Here is a 19,628-nt window from a genome sequence, read left to right on the forward strand (position 1 = left end):
CCTCCATTGGGAATAGATCCTCTCTAAACTCTCTGTGGCAATGCCACCAAATGAGGCTGCCCAGGAGGCCTCAATGCCAAACCTTTTAGGGAGGAGTGAGCTTTGGTTTTGGATTGATGTTTTCCCAAGTACATGGTTTTCAAACATCCCAATCACTCCCTGGCCTTTCTCCATTCTGTGTGTGTTTTATGATAGACTTTGTTCACTGAGAGGTCAGCATCCCAAGGCTCAATGGTCCAAAGTCAGCCAGCTACAGTGAGATGCTTCTGATTGCTCTCTGCTCTTTGCATTTCCTGGAGATCAGGCCAACGCCCAGCTCTGCTCAGCCCTCCATCCCTTGCTCCCTCTCCCTCCCACCAAGTCCCCACCCCCTCCCCCTTTTCCTGCATTAGTCTCTCCCTGTACAGCTGCTATGGACATCTCTCTACTATGGGACTGGTTCTGTTGCTAGGGAAATGGAAAGGGAGAGAGGCATCCTGAATCCTTTTGTCCCTTTCCCCCAAACCTTCCATGACTGCAGAGTTGAGGGAGAAGGAGCTAGCATCCCAGGCTCAGCTTTTTCCTGAGGTAGCCATACTGTGAGGAGGGAGGCAAGAAATAGCACTTCTCTTCTCGTCACAGTGCTGGGTATGGCAGCCATAGGGATGCCTGGTTCTGTGCCTCTCAGTTAACTCAGGTGGGACCTCAGACACCAGGAATGGAAATTCATCCAGATTAGGAAGGGAGAAACCAGATTGTTAATTACCTCAAGAAAGACTTCAAAGAGCTAGGCTACTACTTGGTCCATTCCTCCTTGGACAGAGCCCACTACCAGCACAAAAATGGGGAGAGACTTGAGCTTTGGGGGTGAAGAAGATGGAACATTCTTAACCACCACCTTGTCTTCCCATCAATTCTCTGCTCTATCAGGTAGGCACAACTGCCTGGGGGAGGGAAGTAACCCCTAGCAAAGGGGACATTTGACCTTGGGGGCTGCTGAGATGGGTGTGGTATATAAAGTGGGTTCTGACCTTTTTTGAGCCCTAGATGAAAGGCCTTGTGCCTCAGGAAATCCAACAGTCAACAGGCATTTATGAAATGCAAACTCTGTACCCGCTACTGTGCCAAGTGCTGGGGGAACAAAAACAAAGAGGGAAACAATCTCTACTTTGATGGCATTTACCTTCTAGTGAGCAAGTGAGGGAGATGTGCATCTATAACTCTATCCGGAATAAATGTGAGGGAATAAAGGACAAGACCATTGGGGGAGTGAAGGTACTGGCTTCTATGGATTAGGAAAGGCATCACTTAGAAGGTGGTGCTTGAGCTCCTTCATCTAGAAGAAAAAGAAGGATTTTATAAGGTAGGGAGGAAGAAGGGGTTGACTTCAGGCATGAGGGATAGACATACAAAAGCACAGAGAGGGAATGGATGACTAGTTTTGCTGGATCAAACTGAAGGGGCAAGGGAGTAATGTCCAGTGGAGCTAGAAAGAGTTTTGGGGACAGATTGTGAAGTGTTTAAAAAGCTAAGCAGTTATTCTTTAGTTGTATCCAACTCTTCATTTTGGGTTTTTTTTGCCAAAGCTACTGGAGTGATTTAACATTTCCTTCTCTAGCTCACTGTATAGATGAGGAAACTGAGGCAAGCAGGGTTAAGTGACTTGCCCAGGGTCACATAGCTAGTAAGGGTCTGACACCAGACTTGAACTCAGAAAGTGGATTTCTTACTGTGCCATACTTTGCCACCTAGTTTCAAAGCTAAACAAAGGAATTTCTTTTTTGCCCTACAGGTTACAGGGAGCCACTGGAATTGAATGAGCAGGGGAATGACATGGTCATATCTAAGCAAAATCATTTTAGCAGCAGTGTGGGGAGAGATTTGAAGTAGGAAACCAATCAGGAGAATGCTATAGTAATCTAGGCGAGAGATAATGAATCTAGGAAAGGTTCAAGAGAGCATGAGACATCCATACCCTGATAATACCACTCCTTTGAGCTTAAAGTCCATCCATTTCCACTCACATGTGTGCACTCCCAAAATCCCATGTCTAGCTCCAACTTCTAATTTTTGTTTTCAGTTGTATCTAGGACATCTCTTCATATGCAGCACAAATAGGGCAAGGCCAGAAAATTGTCATGCTTCCCTTTCACCCTTTTTCTGTCTATGACATCTCATCCAGTCTTCTAAGGGGAATAAAGTCATCTTGGACTTCTGCCTTCTGACAAGGGGAACAAGCCTTTATTAGACACCCATTACAAACCAGGCTCTGTGCTAAATACTGCACAAATGTTATCTGAATTGACAAACAGTATGGAGGAGAGTCCTACTTGTTATGGATGACCATAACTGGCTGACCTTTGACGTGACGTCAGCCTCAGACTGGATGGCCTCTGAGATCCCTTTTGATTCTGGATTTCTACAAAAATTCAGGCTCTCATTAAGTCCTGGTCATTTTTCCTTTGAATACCTCTCAGATTCATTTATTTTCTTTAACTCATTTTTATTGTCATCTTCCTAATTTTGTCCTTTATTCCATGTCTCGATTACTGTGCCAGCTTTTTAGTTCTAGGGTCATTAATCTTTTAAGGGAGATGAGTCATATTTTGGGTAGTATTCCCAGGATACCACTTTTAAAAAAAGCTAAATTATGCATATCTGCATATATATGGAGGGAGAGAGACACAGAGAATTTATGGCCCAACCAGGCAGCTCCTCCCACTGGCCTGACTTCTGAGCCTCAGTGGACTTGTGTAGGAAGGGGCTATATTATCTTCCTACTCAAGCCCACCAGTACATTCCCCTTCTGGCTCAGGGCTTGGCTGAGTACTTCTCACTTGGCGATGGTGGGAGAAGCAGATTTGTCCACTTAGCCCTGGATTGGGGTGGGAGGTGAGGCTAGGGGGCGGGCAACAGAGACAGAGAGATTTGGGCTAAGGAGAACCAGCCACAACATCCTTCAGTTTAGCCCTGCAGCTCCCTTCAGGTATGATTTTCTTTTTAGTCACCACCCTCAGCTCAGCCAGCTCTGGAGGGTGTGCTCAGGACTTGCCAAGGGAGAGGCAATGGGAAGGAAAGCGGCTTTGGACAAGGCTCACTCCCCCCCACCCCTTACCAAATCTCTTCCCACCAGAAAACTGCTGGCTTGTGCTCTAGGGGGTATGGTTCAGATTCTCTTTGTTCTTCTTTTCTCTTGGTGAGCAAGGGCTTTATGTGTGTATGGGTGTATATCCATAAATTCGTTTTTGTGAGTCCATTTCTCTCCCTCCGTGTCCCTGGCTGGCTGTGGCCTTCCTTTCTTCTGCATTTAGTCCTCCAAGGCTGCATGCACAATGAACACTGTGGCAGATAAATTAGCTGCCTTTGAAAGTGGAAAAGATGAAAAGTGAACGGATTGCCCCAGAAGTGAAGATTGGGGATGATGGGCTCCCTGGGAGAACTAAAGTGAAGTTAGGGATGGAGAGCTAGGTAGGAGCATCTTCATTCTTGCGAGACAGGAAGCCCTGCAGTCATTCTGCCTCCTACTTCTTGTCCAGCTATAGTCCTGACCAAGACCTCACTCCTGGTTGGAGCAGCTGTAGTAGTGTTGGTGCTGGACAACAATCCAATGCAGCCGTTTTACCGTCTTCTCCCAAAGCTACTCCCAAGTCCACTGGTAGGGAATGGAGGCTGTGGCAGGGCCAGGGGTCAGCTCCCCTGCTTCCCTACTCTTGATCACTATCCTCCTTGTGGCAGTATTAAAGCCCCTTCAGCTGGCTGTACACCCAACAGCATAAGGTCTGCAGGGCTTCTCATGCATTCAGTGTCAGCTCGGTGTCACGGGGCAGTGGATAAAGCATTAAGAAGTCAGGAAGCCTGAATTCAAATTTTACCTCCGACTCATACTGTTTGCCTCATCTCCAAAATGAACTGGAGAAAGAAATGGCAAACCACTCCAATATCTTTGCCAAGAAAACCCCAACTAGGATCACTGAGAGTCAGATGTGACTGAAGAACAAAAACTAGAGCCAGGGGGCAGCTGGGTAGCTCAGTGGATTGAGAGCTAGCCCTAGAGACGGGAGGTCTTAGGTTTAAATCTGGCCTCAGACACTTCCCAGCTGTGTGACCTTGAGCAAGTCACTTACCTCCCCACCCCCCATTGCCTAGCCCTTACCACTCTTCTGCCTTGGAGCCAATACACAGTATTGACTTCAAGATGGAAGGTAAGGGTTTAAAAAAAAACAAAAACAACAACAAAAAAAAAACTAGAGCCAAAGAGATGGTCAGATTAACTGTCTCCTTAAAGAAAACCTTATCATGATGAGGGGTCGTAGGACAAGAGAAAGGGAGGGCAAAGAAGAGGAAACACTGGTGAATTTAGAGAGGAAGCCCAAATGAAGGCAAGCACCCTAGTATGAGTAGTGAATTGAGCTAGGGCACTACTGGGTGTCCCAGGTGCCTTAGAGCAGCATTTATAACCCACCCCAGATTTCTGTCTTCTCTTTTGCTCCTGCACAAAAAGGCAAATTCATCAGTGAGGGAGTAAAATAGCTCATCTACCCACTAGATGGAGCTGCATTCAAGTCATCAGAGCAGGGGTTTCATCAGGGCAACTAATGCCCATGTGTGGGTTTTTAGCAAGGGTTATAGCATCTCGCTTGTCTGCAGACAGACCGTACACCCTCCCACAGCTGGCAGCTGGTCAGGTAAGGTCAGATTCAAAGTGGAAGAGTAGAAACAAAATGGAAGATTAGTCCTTTGAGATCCCCCAACTTGAGCTGGTCCCTGGTTTGGAGCCTCAGCATTATCCTTTCTCTTCCTTGTCCCAGGTATCCAATCTTTTGGTGAATCTTGCCATTTCCATCTCCTTTCCCCTCTCTTTCTAGCCCTTCCCACTCACCCAGCTACCACCATAGTGAGGCCCTCATCACTTCTAATGCAACAGCTTCAGTCGTTCTCCTTGTCTCAACTCTCTTCACTCAAGTCCAGCCAAAATTTTCCTTAAGCGGGTTTGGCAATGCTGCTCCCTTACTCAACTCCACTGGCTCCTAATATCTGAGGATAAACCATAAACTCCTCTATTTAGCGTTGGTTTTTAAAAAATAAAACCCTTACCTTCTGTCTTAGAATCACTACTAAGTGTCCATTCCAAGGGCTAGACATTTAGAATTAAGTGACTTGCCCAAAGTCAACACAGTTAAGATGTGTCTGAGGCCAATTTGAACCCAAGACCTCTCATCTCCAGGCCTGGCTCTCAATCCACTGAGCTCCCCATTTAGCTACTTAGGCATTGGCATACACACCACTTCCTCACCCCAAAGAGGAGTGCCTTTGGTGTTCAGCCCTTTTATCTTCAGCTTAAGCAGCAGGCCAAGCCCATGGCTACTGACTAGGAATTATGTATGTAAAGACTTCAGCTCTGTCCCTCATCTCAACATCAGCAGCTCAGCCTACTGGGACAACTTTCCAGGTTCATTCAAGAGAAAACAGGGCTCTAGATTTGGAATGGATCTTTGGTCTCTGGCAGAGCTGCAACCCGTTCACAGAGACTGCTGCTAACTAAGGGATCTGAGCAAACACGGTCTTGGATGGATCCCATAGATTTAACGAGAGGCTCCTGGTGCCATATTAAGCCTGTCAGAAGTGCCGTCTGTAGAGTCCAGCTCTACCTAGATTTCTTGTGTGGGTTTGAGTCGCCTGCGGAGGGAAGCTGAAGACTGGAAAGTAATGGATGAAGATGAAGAATTAGAGAGAGTGAGCCATAGAAGGAGCAGAGAGACAAGGAACACAAAGACAAAACTTTAGTGGTGCCAGCAGGTCAGTGCTCCAGAGCCAGAGAGCGGGCTGAGCAGGCTGCACTGTTTATTACAGGCTTCAAAGATGGTTGTGTGTGTGTGTGTGTGTGTGTGTGTGTGTGTGTGTGTGTGTGTGTGCAGGATGTCAATCAAACAAGTGAAACAACAGGAGTATAACATAATATTGACAACCAAATACACAATAAAGAAATGATATCAACACAATTGTACAGCAGGGTGCCCAGGAAAGAAGCTCATCTCAAAGTCCTTGCCAACTCTGACCAAATCTTCTCCTTCCCAGACCACCGGTCCCAGCTTATTTAGATGGTAAGTGGAGGATCTTTACAAATTGTCTGCCAGCTTCCAGACTGCAGATAATAGAGGCTTAAATTTGAAGTCCCATCCCATTTTAAGGCTTCAGAAATCATTAGAAATATATCCATAAATCTGGTCCATGAGCACTTTGCTCATTAGAGTCAGCTTTAATACCTTCATGACTTGTTATAACTGAAACTTCAAAAAGTGCTATAATGAATGACTTCATAAAGGGGTTTGAAGGTCCAGAATCCTTATGGTCATTTGGTCTGGCTGTCCACAGATGCATTTCAAAGGCTCCCCTCATCTTTATCTTCATTGTTAGGCTTCCAAAAACATGGGCCCCATAGCATTCTCAGGGCCAAGCAAAAGAGACTTTAGATTTTCCAGGGTTTTATCCCGTTCTTCGGATTTATTTGACACAGGTGGGCTTGCAAGCAACTCAGGGAATAATGGCCCTCTGGATACCCAGGAGGGGGTTGTGGCTCTTCTTAAAGGCCAATAGCCCCCAAATCTCTGCCCTTTCTTTTTATACTGTGGAAAAATGAGTGTCAGTCGACTATTCTGTGCTGCATTATGGCCTAGATCCAAAATCATCTGTATTCCCCTCCCACTTGACTGAGAAAGCTGAATCTTGGACTTCCCCACCCCTTGTCCTCTGTATGGGCTATTGTCACATCTGGGACCTCTGCCACTATGGGACTTCATCCAACCTGAATAATCAGTGATGCACATCCCTCCTTCCTGCCTTTAGGAAGTAGGACCTCTTTGCAAGTCCTTGACCATCAGACTGTGGCAGTGTGAGGGAGAGATCAGTATCCCTGAGGAGGGCAGTGAAGACACACTGAACTCTTTACCAGGTAGAAACAGCCTGCTGCCAATTAGTCTCAGTCACAGAAACAGAGGGGAGTGGGAAGAAGGGAAGCACTGGCAAAGAACACAGTCCCACTCTCCCTGGCCTGAGGCCACTTGGACCACTACAGCTCAAGAGATGAGAATGATGACTTTGTACAACTGTAGTTCTCTGTAAGCTTCTCAGTGGCATTTACCTTAGTCAGTGGCCCCACAGGATTTTTGTAGGTATGAATTTCAAAACTACTCCACCCTATTCAGACCATTCTTTAGAAGATGGGATTTAGCTATTTCCTGATCAATAACAATAGAGATACTTGGAATAACAGAATCAGGTCTTGGAAACAACAATCTCCACTCTACTCAGGGTAACAAGAATAGGAAGGGCTGCAGCAAAACTCAAGATTTAATTATTTGAGAATATGGCCTTCAACAGACATGTGCAAAAAAGACAGACCTCTGGGTGGTCCTAGGTCAAGCTAGAGCCACCATTGGCACATGTGAGACACAGGAAGTGAGGTAGAGAACAGCCTCTGGGGGTCTCAGAACTTCCTGTGAGGAGGGCTAGAGTCAGTTGGAGGCTGGTGCTTGGAGTTGGAGGAGCCAGTGGACTGTTTTTTCTCCAGTTTGGTCACGTGAGTGATAAGGACTGATCTCTTTCCTTGCCTTGGCTATCCAGGGCCTTAAGCCCACTTTGGCTCAGCCTGAGCAGAGTGGGTATTTAAACCCTCTTTCCTTCTCTCCCCTTTCCTTCTCTCTCTCTCCTTCTAATACTTTCTTCCTCCTGTTTGTAATTAAAACACCATAAAAAAAAGTTGGCAGCTGACTTGAGTGTTTCATTTAGGAATTACATAGCTAAATTCCTTGGTGACCTTAAATTAATATATATCAGTCTTTTAAAGTGATTTCAATATCACAGTGTGGCTGACCACTAAAGTCTAATGAGTTCCCTCAACAAACTTCCTGAATTTTCTTGCCTTTTTACTCTATTTTCTCCCCATTCAGTCAGTCCTTTTTAACAGCTAACTCAGCTTAAAGACACAGCTGCTAGAACAAGTGAGTATAAAAAAACTTCTCTCTTCTCTGTTCTCCTTAAGTTAAATTGGAATCAGCAGTTTTTCTTTTTCTTCCTTTTAATCTTAAGGGGCAGCTGGATGGCTCAGTGGATTGAGAGCCAAGCCTAGAGACAGAAGGTTCTAGGTTCAAATCAGACCTCAGATACTTCCCAGCTGTGTGACTCTGATAGTTAGATAGAACACAGCTATTTTAAATCTTAGCAACAGGGCCCTGAGGTCCTGGCTGGGAGAGCTGTTTCTCCCATAGATTAGGAGTGGGAAAAAAAAACCTGTGGAAAGTTTTGGCTTTGTCCTGCTCCCCACGTGTTTTGTGAAGACTGTTAGAAAAATAATTTATATATATATAAATGAATACTACATTCTTTGACACTTATATGGTGGTTGAAGAATTAGGGACATTGAGGAATGTAGAATACCTCCAATTTTTTATATTAATAGGTAATATCATTTTTATATTCCTCAGCACTGTGTTTAGAGATGCTAACATAAAAAGATCATTTGAAGCTGAAATTCAGAAAAACGCCAAAAAAATTGAGGATAAAATGCAAGAGAACATGCAAGCCCAATTAGAAAATTTAAAATTTTTTTTATAGGATTAATTGGCAAACATTCACCCTACCAGAAACAGACCTGTTTCAGAACCTTTGAATGAGGAATTTTCCTTCCCTGAAATAGAGATGGAAAACACCTTCCCTATAGCTCTGTTAACAGACTGCTTCTCTTGTGTAGTGTAAATTTTGACTGAATTTAATCCCCAAAACCCTTCCCCTGCAATCCCAGTTTCTCATGTTCCTTCTCCTACAGAAAACCAAATTCCAGCCCAAAGGAGGTCTCATCCTCCTAGAGAAACTTGTCCTAGTCAAACTGACCCACAGGTACAAAATTCAATTAGAGGCCTGTTTCCTCTAAGAGAAGTACCTGAAATAGGACGGAATGGGGATGTGGTGACTTTAAGACACAGGATACTGTTTATTCCCCAAGAAATAAATGAATTTACACGAAATATCCCCACATATGAACAAGATCCCTTTCTAGTAACAAAAAAGGTGGGAGACATATTTTTTCAGTATAATCCATCTTACAAGGATGTTGAGAACTTGCTACAGGCCTTTTTAACTGAATGTAAGAAAAATAAAATAATTTCTCTTGTCAACAAAACCCGGGGGGCTTACTGCAGCACATTGGCCATCTCAGGATCCCAAATGGGACTATAACAACCCTGAGGATTATATACAACTATACCGTTGTAGAGAGGCCATCCTTACATCAATGAGGGAATGTGCAGACAGTACAGATAAGTGGATGGAACTTGAAAAAATTAAGCAAAAGGAGGAAGAAACACCCTCCAGATTCAGGGATAGAATAATCGAGTTTGGGGACAGATACCTGGATTGGGACCTAACTAAAGAGAATAGCTTAAGACAATTTAGAAGGATCTTTGTCAATAACTCTTGCAAAGCGATTAAGAATTATTTTAGAACACATTGTCCAAGATGGACCTTGAAGAATTGCGAAAAACAGCTATATATGTTTTAAAGGGAAACAAAGAAAAGGAGGAAGAAAATAATGATGACATGGAGGAAATGAAGAAAGAAATGAGATGTGTAAAAGATAGCTAAATTATAAAGTGGACATGATAATGAACCAATGACACTTGCCCCTCTCCAGAACTCTAATTATCAATCCATTACCTGCCACTTCTGTGGGAAGAAGGGCCAGAATACGGTACAGTGTAGAGCTTTTATCAAGTTTATAGGAAGGAATACTCAGTTTAATAACAACTACAGAAGTAATAATTATAGAAATAAATATAATTATGACAATGAAAACCACAACTTTAGGAATGATGACTATAGGAATATATATTAGGAAAATGATAACTCAAATGAAATAACTCCACAACAATATATAAAAAATGGTGCTCATCCAAAAAATACCTGAGGTGCTAATGCCCTTCAGGGGGGTGCCCTTCAGGGGGGCACTTTTCAGGGGGGTGCCCAAGGAACTTCCCAAACACAATGAAGGTGTGTGTGTGGGGGCTGGGGTACAGGAAACAGAGGATACAACCTTTGATTTTATGGACCCTGATGTCCTACTACCCATTGTCCCTATCCACTACCCCCCATACTAATGAACCCCATGTTACTTTAAAGGTGGGTAACACCTATTATGATTGTCTATTAGACACTGGAGCTTCTTGGTCTGTATTAAAGAGAACACCTGATTTACAATGTTATTCTGTTGACTCAGAGAATGTAATGGGAGTATCAGGAATACCCCAAAGAGTTAAAAGAGTCCCCCCTAGAATGGTGTCTCCCCCTAGAATGGTGTCTGTAGGACCCCTAGAGGTACAACATTCCTTCCTTTTGATATCTGACTCCCCTTTAAATTTGCTGGGGAGGGACCTTCTATGCAAACTCAGAGTCACAATAACTTGCTCCCCAGATGTTTCCTTATCATTGGAAGTACCTGAGGAATCTTTAAATTTACTCCCTGTAATTCACTCAGAGAGTCAGGAGGAAAAAGAGCACCCCACCTCTGCAATACCTGAAGATATACCGGAGTCTCTTTGGGCCACATCTTCTTCCAATGTAGGCTTACTTAAGTTGGCTGTTCCTGTGCAGATAAAAACTAAATCTAGCCCACCTCCTTCCATTCCTCAGTATCCCCTCTCAAAAGAGGCAATTGAGGGAATTACCCCAGTAATTAACTCATTAATTGCACAGGGAATAATAAATCTGAATACAACACGCCCATCCTGCCCGTTAAAAAACCAAAAAGAGGGCCCAATGGCAAACACCTTTATAGATTCGTGCAGGATTTGAGGGCTGTGAACAATCACATTATAAAGAGACGCTCCATAGTTTCCAATATCAATACTATTATTTCTTCTATTCCTAGCACAGCTACATACTTTACAGTACTAGACTTGTGCTCAGCCTTTTATTCCATACCCATACATGAGAACTCGAGGCATATCTTTCCTTTCCCTGGAAGGGCTCAAAGATACATGAAGTCATCTGCCACAAGGTTTCGTAGACAGCCCAAGCTTATTTGCGCAAATTTTGAGCCAAGATACACATAATATAAAATTTAAAAACAGCAAATTAATCAAGTATGTAGATGATCTACTCTTGGCTTCAACAGATGTGGAAACATGTCGGGAAGATAGCAAACACCTTCTTTAGGAACTGCACAAAAGAGGGCATAAGATCTCGTAGGATAAGGTTCAGTGGTGCCTCCCTAAAGTAGAATATTTGGGGTTCATCCTGACTGCAGGTGCCCGCTTTATTTCTCCCAAGCAAATTGAGAATATTCAAAATTTAAGCACTCCTACCATTACAAAACAATTGAAAGCAATTTTGGGAGCAACAGGGTTTTGTAGACAATGCTTGCTATGGGGAAATTACTAACCCCCTTAAAAAGCACTAACAAAGGATTTGGTCCCTGAACCCCTCAAATTAGAACCAGAACATCTGTCAGCTCTATCAGATCTAAAAAAGGCTATCCTGCCTGTCCTGTAAAAATTGACTCGAATCCAGGACTTCAATCCCCAGAAATCCTTGCTCCACTTCCCCAGAGTGCCCTCTAATCTCACTGAATTCTCACCTGGGCTGAGAGCGAGATGGGGTATTTAAACCTGGTTGTGAATAGGTTTGGCCTCTTTTTACTTCTGCTTTGGAGCACACGTGGCTCTCCACCTAGCAGGCAAGATGTGAGTGGTTGTGTCTAGGCCTCTCTCTGGGCTAGACACATGCTTTTCTTACTTGTATATTCTTAGGTTCTCAATCTTAAATAAACCTCTAAAAAATAATACTCCTTGCAGAGAGAAACTAATTTCTTCCTGCCTCAGTCTCCCCTAAAATTTTAACTGTTACAGTTTTGGCGACCACTAGATTGGATGAGAACTTCTCACATTTTTTAGCCTAGATAATGATTTTTTAAGCCACGTTTTCTCCAAGATTCTTTTTTAGAAAACCATCTTGATCAGCTCCTGCCGGCTTTCAGACTTTCTTGAACCCTTCCCACCCCACCCGGCTCAGCCACTTCTTCCTGACTGCTTGTTTGCTGTTTGCCTCTCACCTGGTTCCTGGCTGTTTCATTCTGGCTGCCTGTTTTTCCTGCTGCGGATCCTGACCTCTCTCCGTCCTTACCTGGTCCCGGCCCTGCCCACCCTGGCAGCTCGGGCTCTGGCTCCTGCTCCTGGCCTCTCACCTGGTGCCTGATCTCCCGGCCCTGCCTGCCTGTTTCTGCACCCCAGACCCATGAGCACGACCCCAGCCGACTCATCACCCAGATCCTTGGAGCAGATCGCTCAGGACTCATTTCTAACCAGCTGGTAACAAAACTGGGGTATTGACCATGTGGGCGAGTGGTAGGAGGGGAGAGACAAGAGGGAAAGGAGAATGGGTAATTTTCCCTTAGGCTAAGCCTCCACGTGGATGGGGGTATTGACCAAGTAGGTGGATCATAGGAGGAGAGAGAGAAAAGGGAGAGGAGAAGAAAAAGATTTTTCCAAACAGGAACTTAAAAGCAATGGGCTATTTAAAAGGATACCTTTTGACTGTTCTGGTAATTTCATTGATTTCACCTGCGTGCCAGAAGAAAGATTCAGCCCAAAGATTCAACTTTGAAGGGGCAAATGGGTGGCTCAGCAAACTGAGAGCCAGGCCTAAAGACATGCAGTCCTGGGTTAAAATATGGCCTCAGATACTTCCCAGCTGTGGGGCCCTGGATGGATCCCTTAACCCCCATTTCCTAGCCCTTACCATTCTGCCTTCTGACAATAGGCATCTAAATGGATAATTAATAATTAAAAAAAACACACCTAAGGAACTTTAAAGAGACTGGAGGTTATATATTTTAAGGCATTTCAGACTCCAATGGTTTATTTAAAAAACTCTGTATTCTATTGCATTTTCCTGATTGTTTTATTTAAGATATAACTTTGTGATTTTAAGTTCATATATTACTGCATTCAATACTGAGTTTTAAAATTTTGTTGCTTTTTCCCTATAACTATTGAACAAATATCATTGTAATTAAGACCATATTTAAAAAAAATTTTTTAAATAGATTTTCTATTTTTGCCTTTCTAAATTGTCACATAGAGGATAGATGACTTCTTCAGAACTGGTTACAATTGCTATAACAACCTTTGGAAAATTTAATGTGCTAAATATCTCAAATGATTTTAAGGATTTTCTAGACATGATTTTTGTAATTTTTAAAAACAATCTCTGGTTATTTTTGCCTACCCCTAACATGAGGTGTAAGGCCAATTCTAGCTGAAGTGAAATACAATTATAACCCCCAACCTTCCCACATTTATAAATATGTGAATGGAAGTTGGGGCAGTTAATCTCAGGGCATTTGTACCCCTAAAAAGCCTCCAAAAAAGGAGCACCTCTCATTTATACTCTTCAGTTCACTATTTTAATTCCACCAGAATGATATTTCTTCATGATGTTCTTAACCCAAGATGAATTTTACTTTGCTTAAAAATATGTTTAATTATCAAGGTTGAAAGATTTGCTATGATTGTAAAAACTTGTGACAAATATCCATCAATTCATAGGGTTTTTAAAAATGCCATACAGCAACTTATGTGAAATATGATAGTGTGTTTGTTTGCTATTGTAATTAATTGGGCTATTGAGAATTTTGGGGATATTGATAACTACATATTTGTACTACTATTCTTTAAAATTGAAAAATGTTACCTTGTTCAATTCATTTCCTCATACTTATAAAGAGGAAATGGATCTCATTTTTGGTGAGAAAGCTTTGTATTCTATATTTTCTTAGCTGACAGTGTGTCAATAATTATAAGCTAGTATTTAAACCTGGTTGTGAATAGGTTCGGCCTCTTTTTACTTCTGCTTTGGAGCACATGCGGCTCTCCACCTAGCAGGCAAGATGTGAGTGGTTGTGTCTAGGCCTCTCTCTGGGCTAGACACATGCTTTTCTTACTTGTATATTCTAAGGTTCTCAATCTTAAATAAACCTCTAAAAAATAATACTCCTTGCAGAGAGAAACTAATTTCTACCTGCCTCAGTCTCCCCTAAATTTTAATCTTTACAGCACCCACTCTAGGCATCCCAGATTACAACAAGCTATTTACTTTGTATGTACATGAGCAAAGAGCGGTAGCTTCAGGTGTTTTAACTCAGACTTTGGGACCTTCTCAGCACCCAATTGCTTTTTATTCTGCCCAACTGGATACAGTAGCATCAGGAGCACCACCATGTCTTAGAGGAGTAGCTGCTATAGCCTTCCTAGTGACAAAAACTATTGATCTAATATTGGGATGCCCATTAACAATTATGTGCCCACATGAGGTGGAAGCATTGTTGCTAAGACATAGAACACAGGCATTTTCTGATCAGTGAATTACAAGGTATGAAATAACCTTGTTAAACAATGAAAACATTACCTTGAAGCACTGTGCAATTCTTAACCCTGCTACCTTGCTTCCAGATTTACCAACTTCGGGCGAACGATTACATAGTTGTGAAACACTAGTGTCCATGGCAGAAAAGCCTCGAGATGATCTCTTGAGCATTCCCTTAAATAACTCAGATCTGGTCTTATTTACTGATGGTTCTTCTTTTATGAGAGATGGCATGCACTACACTAGAGCTGCTGTAGTCACAGAATTTGCCACTGAGTGGTCAGCTTCACTGCCCTCTAACATTAGCAGTCAAGGGGCAGAACTCATAGCTCTGATACATGCCTGTATAATTGCCAAGCATAAAAAGGCAACAATTTATATGTATTCTAGATATGCTTTTGACATTTGTCACTCAGTCGGGATGCTATGGCTCCAGAGAGGATTTTTAACCTCAACTGGAAAATCCATAGCTAATGCAGAACTTATTAATGAAGTTCTTTCTGCTCTCAAACTGCCTGAAGCCCTAGTTGTAGTTCATTGCTCTGCCCATACAGGTGGCTCTGACCCTGTCTCTAGAGGAAATAACTGAGCAGATGCTGCTGCAAAGCTAACAGCCATAGAAGGACCTGGATTAATTTTAATATTAACAACCACTGATGATTTAAATTTATCACTTTACTATAATGAAAAGGAAGTGGAAAAATGGAAACAAAAATTTAAAGCAAAACAGATTAATGGAGTATGGGTATCATCTGAAGGAATACCCCTGCTCCCTAGAAGTTTCTATCACCAAATTTGCCAATCTGTTCATAAAAATGGTCACTTTGGTACCCAAGGTATCGTGGACTCTGTTAAGAGAGTATGGATAGCCCCCAGTATAACTACCATAGCCTCTTAATTGTGTACAGACTGCTCTACCTGCCAGACATAACCAACACGCCTTTCGTGGCAAAGCTTTCGGTGGGCATCCTCTGACTTACACACCTTTTGAGCACCTACAGATAGATTTCATAACAATGCCAAAGGCCGGACATTATAAATTTTGTCTAGTCATAGTAGATCAACTGACCAGATGGCCGGAAGCATTTCTTGCGACCTGAGCCCTAGCAGCTTTTGTTGCTAAAGTGCTTTTAAAAGAAATTATTCCTTGGGGAAGGGAAAGACTTTAAAACTGGGGGTGGAGTCAAGATGGCAGCTTAGCAAGCACCAAAAGTTCAGACCTCGTGGAAGACCCTTCCTTACCAATACAGACTGAATGCTCCTAGGGCACCAAAATTCAATCTGAACAACAGGACAGAAGCGGGGAACCCTCCTTCTGGACTCAAATCAAAAGGTATGCCCCCCCAAAAGCTGGAATCCGAGAATACTCAGGGCTAAGGGGAAGGCAGAGCGAAGGTTCCAGGACCCCTCCCCCACAACCTAGAGGGCTGAGCCCCCAGCAGCAGTGGGAACCTCTGAGCAGGCAAAGGTGCTGGTTTGCAGGGTCTACCTTGTGAGCAGTAAATTAGGTGAACACAGAATAGTATATCTGTTAGACCTTTGGGAAGGGAAAGATTTTAAAACCAAGCAAGACTTAGAAAGAGTCACAAAATGTAAAATAAATAATTTTGACTACATCAAATTAGAAAGTTTTTGTACAAACAAAACCAATGTAACTAAAATCAGAAGGGTAGCAACAAATTGGGAAACAATCTTCATAAAAACCTCTGACAAAGGTTTAATTACTCAAATTTACAAAGAGCTAAATCAATTGTACAAAAAATCAAGCCATTCTCCAATTGATAAATGGGCAAGGGACATGAATAGGCAGTTTTCAGCCAAAGAAATCAAAACTATTAATAAGCACATGAAAGAGTGTTCTGCATCTCTTATAATCAGAGAGATGCAAATCAAAACAACTCTGAGGTATCACCTCACACTTAGCAGATTGGCTAACATGCCAGCAATAGAAAGTAATGAATGCTGGAGGGGACGTGGCAAAGTAGGGACATTTATTCATTGCTGATGGAGTTGTGAATTGATCCAGCCATTCTGGAGGGCAATTTGGAACTATGCCTAAAGGGCGATAAAAGACTGTCTGCCCTTTGATCCAGCCATAGCACTGCTGGGTTTGTATCCCAAAGAGATAATAAGGAAAAAGACTTGTACAAGAATATTCATGGCTGTGCTCTTTGTGGTGGCCAAAAATTGGAAAATGAGGGGATGCCCTTCAATTGGAGAATGGCTGAACAAATTGTGGTATATGTTGGTGATGGAATACTATTGTGCTCAAAGGAATAATAAAGTGGAGGAATTCCATGGAGACTGGAACAACCTCCAGGAAGTGATGCAGAGCGAAAGGAGCAGAACCAGGAAAACATTGTACATAGAGACTGATACACTGTGGTACAATAGAAGGTAATGGACTTCTCCATTGGTGTCAATGCAGTGTCCCTGAACAATCTGCAGGGATCTAAAAAATACTATCCACAAGCAGAGGATAAACTGTGGGAGTAAAAACACTGATGAAAAGCAACTGCTTTACTGCAGGGGTGAAGGGGATATGACTGAGGAGAGACTCCAAATGAATACTCTAATGCAGATACCAACAACATGGAAATGGGTTCGAATCAAGAACACATGTGATACCCAGTGAAATTGCACATCAGCTATGGGAGAGGTGGGGGGGGGGGGGGAGGGCAGGAAAGAAAAGAAAATGATCTTTGTTTCCAGTGAATAATGTTTGGAAATGACCTAATAAAATAATGTTTAAAAAAAATTATTCCTCGCTTTGGCCTGCCAGCACGTATTGATTCAGATAGAGGAAGTAATTTTACTGATTCTGTCTTAAACCAAATATATTCTTGTTTGGGGATAACTCTCAAATTCCATGTTCCATATCATCCCCAGAGCTCAGGCCAAGTTGAAAGGATGAATAAAGAACTTAAAACTATGATTGGCAAATTATGCCCATTTTAAATGGCCTGAAATTCTCCCTCTGGCCCTATTTTATCTTAGAAGCAGGCCTAGAGGAGACTTACATATCTCACCATTTGAGATGCTTTTTGTCATCCGCCTATACAGGCTAAGCCTTTCTCCCCTGCATATACATCGCTATTAGGGGGAGATACTACTATTGCTTCCTATAAACAGGAATTACAGCATAAACTGCGAGAATTTCATGAATCTGGAGCTGCAGTACAAGTCGGACCACTAGACTTTTCACTTCAAGACCTGAACCCAGGAGACAAGGTGTATATTAAGAATTTCCAGCATACTGGAGCAACTCAGCCTTCCCGGGAGGGACCATTCCAAATATTGTTAACTACTCCAACATCTATAAAGGTTGGAGAGAAGGACTCTTAGATTTATTGCTCACATATAAAGAGAGCATCTTCTGCTGAGACTGATTGACTGTATCCTATCACATGCATTGAAGATAATAATCCATTGACAAGTGGATGCTGTTTTTCAAAAACACATTGAATTCCTGATTTTTCTTCTCTTTCCCTTATTTTTAATTATTGATTTTCTTTTGAATATTTGAATTTTTTCCCCTTTCCTCATTTCTTGTACAAAAGGTACATACAATTAATTTTTTTTCTCTCTCTCTGCAGTAATATAAGTTTAAATAGACATACTTGCTATATTATTAAAACATACCCAAACATCTTTAGACTGTGGGAATCTGCTATTTATTGATAAAATGTTTTGGGACTATGATTAATGTTTGTGTCTGATTCCAGGAAATGGGATAAAAACAAGGAGCACAGACTTAACCTGAATAGTGCCAAAAGAGCACACAGGAAATACTAATGTGGACTCGAGGTCGCAACGCTTGACATACGTTAAGTTGTAGGACTTCCTTGTATCTACACTCTATGAAGTACTCATACAAGTACAAAAATTTGACTATCATGCTGTCTCCCTATATCCCTGAGAATGAAAAAAGTTAGACCAGGGAATGACTCTTCCCTATCAAAATAGAATTCTAGTTCCTTTCCTTCTTATAATATGACAACTTCCTGTAGTCTTGGCTACAAATGGGTAAGTGAAATATTACTGCATTCTGTCCTACAGACTTGTGGGATAGAAATTACTTTAAATTGGACCTTTACAAGGGCCCATTATGAAGATATTCTTGTTTAGTCAACATTTTATACATAGATTTTGGTATTTTGATTCTGATTTTGAATTTTTTTTCTTCCCTTTCTCCCAAAAGTTTAACTTTCTTCCATATTTTTTCCCTTTATATATATTTTTGTTTTGGTTTTTTGTTTGTTTTGTTTTTATTGTTTTTGAATTCTTTTAATAACTGACTTATACACCCCCATAACTCAACAATGCATCCTGAGCTGAACTGGATTTTTTTAATACCCACTTCAGGGGGGGATTGTATTTTAATAAAAATCCAAGATTTTGAAAAGTTTTTTTTTTGTTTGAGAAAGATCTTCAAGGAAGAAGCTTACTAACTCCTATATCCAGAGAATGAACTGTTGCAGAAAGATGCCAGAAAACCTACATTACATCAAGATCAAGAATGAACCTTGGGGTGTGGTTGCTTGAACTGAAGGTTGATTGAATTTATTTTGAATGTACACTCTTATGCCAAAGGGGACTGCCCCCTAATTGGCTTTTGTCAGTGTGCCCAGCAAAACATTAGTTTTGCTGTCTCTCTCTCTCTCTCTCTCTCTCTCTCTCTCTCTCTCTCTCTCTCTCTCTCTCTCTCTCTCTCTCTCTCTCTCTCTCTCTCCTATTTCCCCCTTATCTCTAAGTATTGTAATTTCATAGCTGGTATGTTTACAAGACCCATCAGATAGACTAGTCTTCCTAGGGCCTCAGGGGGATTGTGAATATCAAAACTCCACCCTATTCAGATCATTCTTTAGAAGATGGGATTTAGCTATTTCCTGATCAATAACAATAGAGATACTTGGAATAACAGAATCAGGTCTTGGAAACAACAATCTCCACTCTACTCAGGGTAACAAGAATAGGAAGGGCTGCAGCAAAACTCAAGATTTAATTATTTGAGAATATGGCCTTCAACAGACATGTGCAAAAAAGACAGACCTCTGGGTGGTCCTAGGTCAAGCTAGAGCCACCATTGGCACATGTGAGACGCAGGAAGTGAGGTAGAGAACAGCCTCTGGGGGTTGTAGAACTTCCTGTGAGGAGGGCTAGAGTCAGTTGGAGGCTGGTACTTGGAGTTGGAGGAGCCAGTGGACTGTTTTTTCTCCAGTTTGGTCACATGAGTG

Source organism: Monodelphis domestica, chromosome 5, assembly GCF_027887165.1.
Source record: "Monodelphis domestica isolate mMonDom1 chromosome 5, mMonDom1.pri, whole genome shotgun sequence".
Taxonomy (NCBI): Eukaryota; Metazoa; Chordata; class Mammalia; order Didelphimorphia; family Didelphidae; genus Monodelphis; species Monodelphis domestica.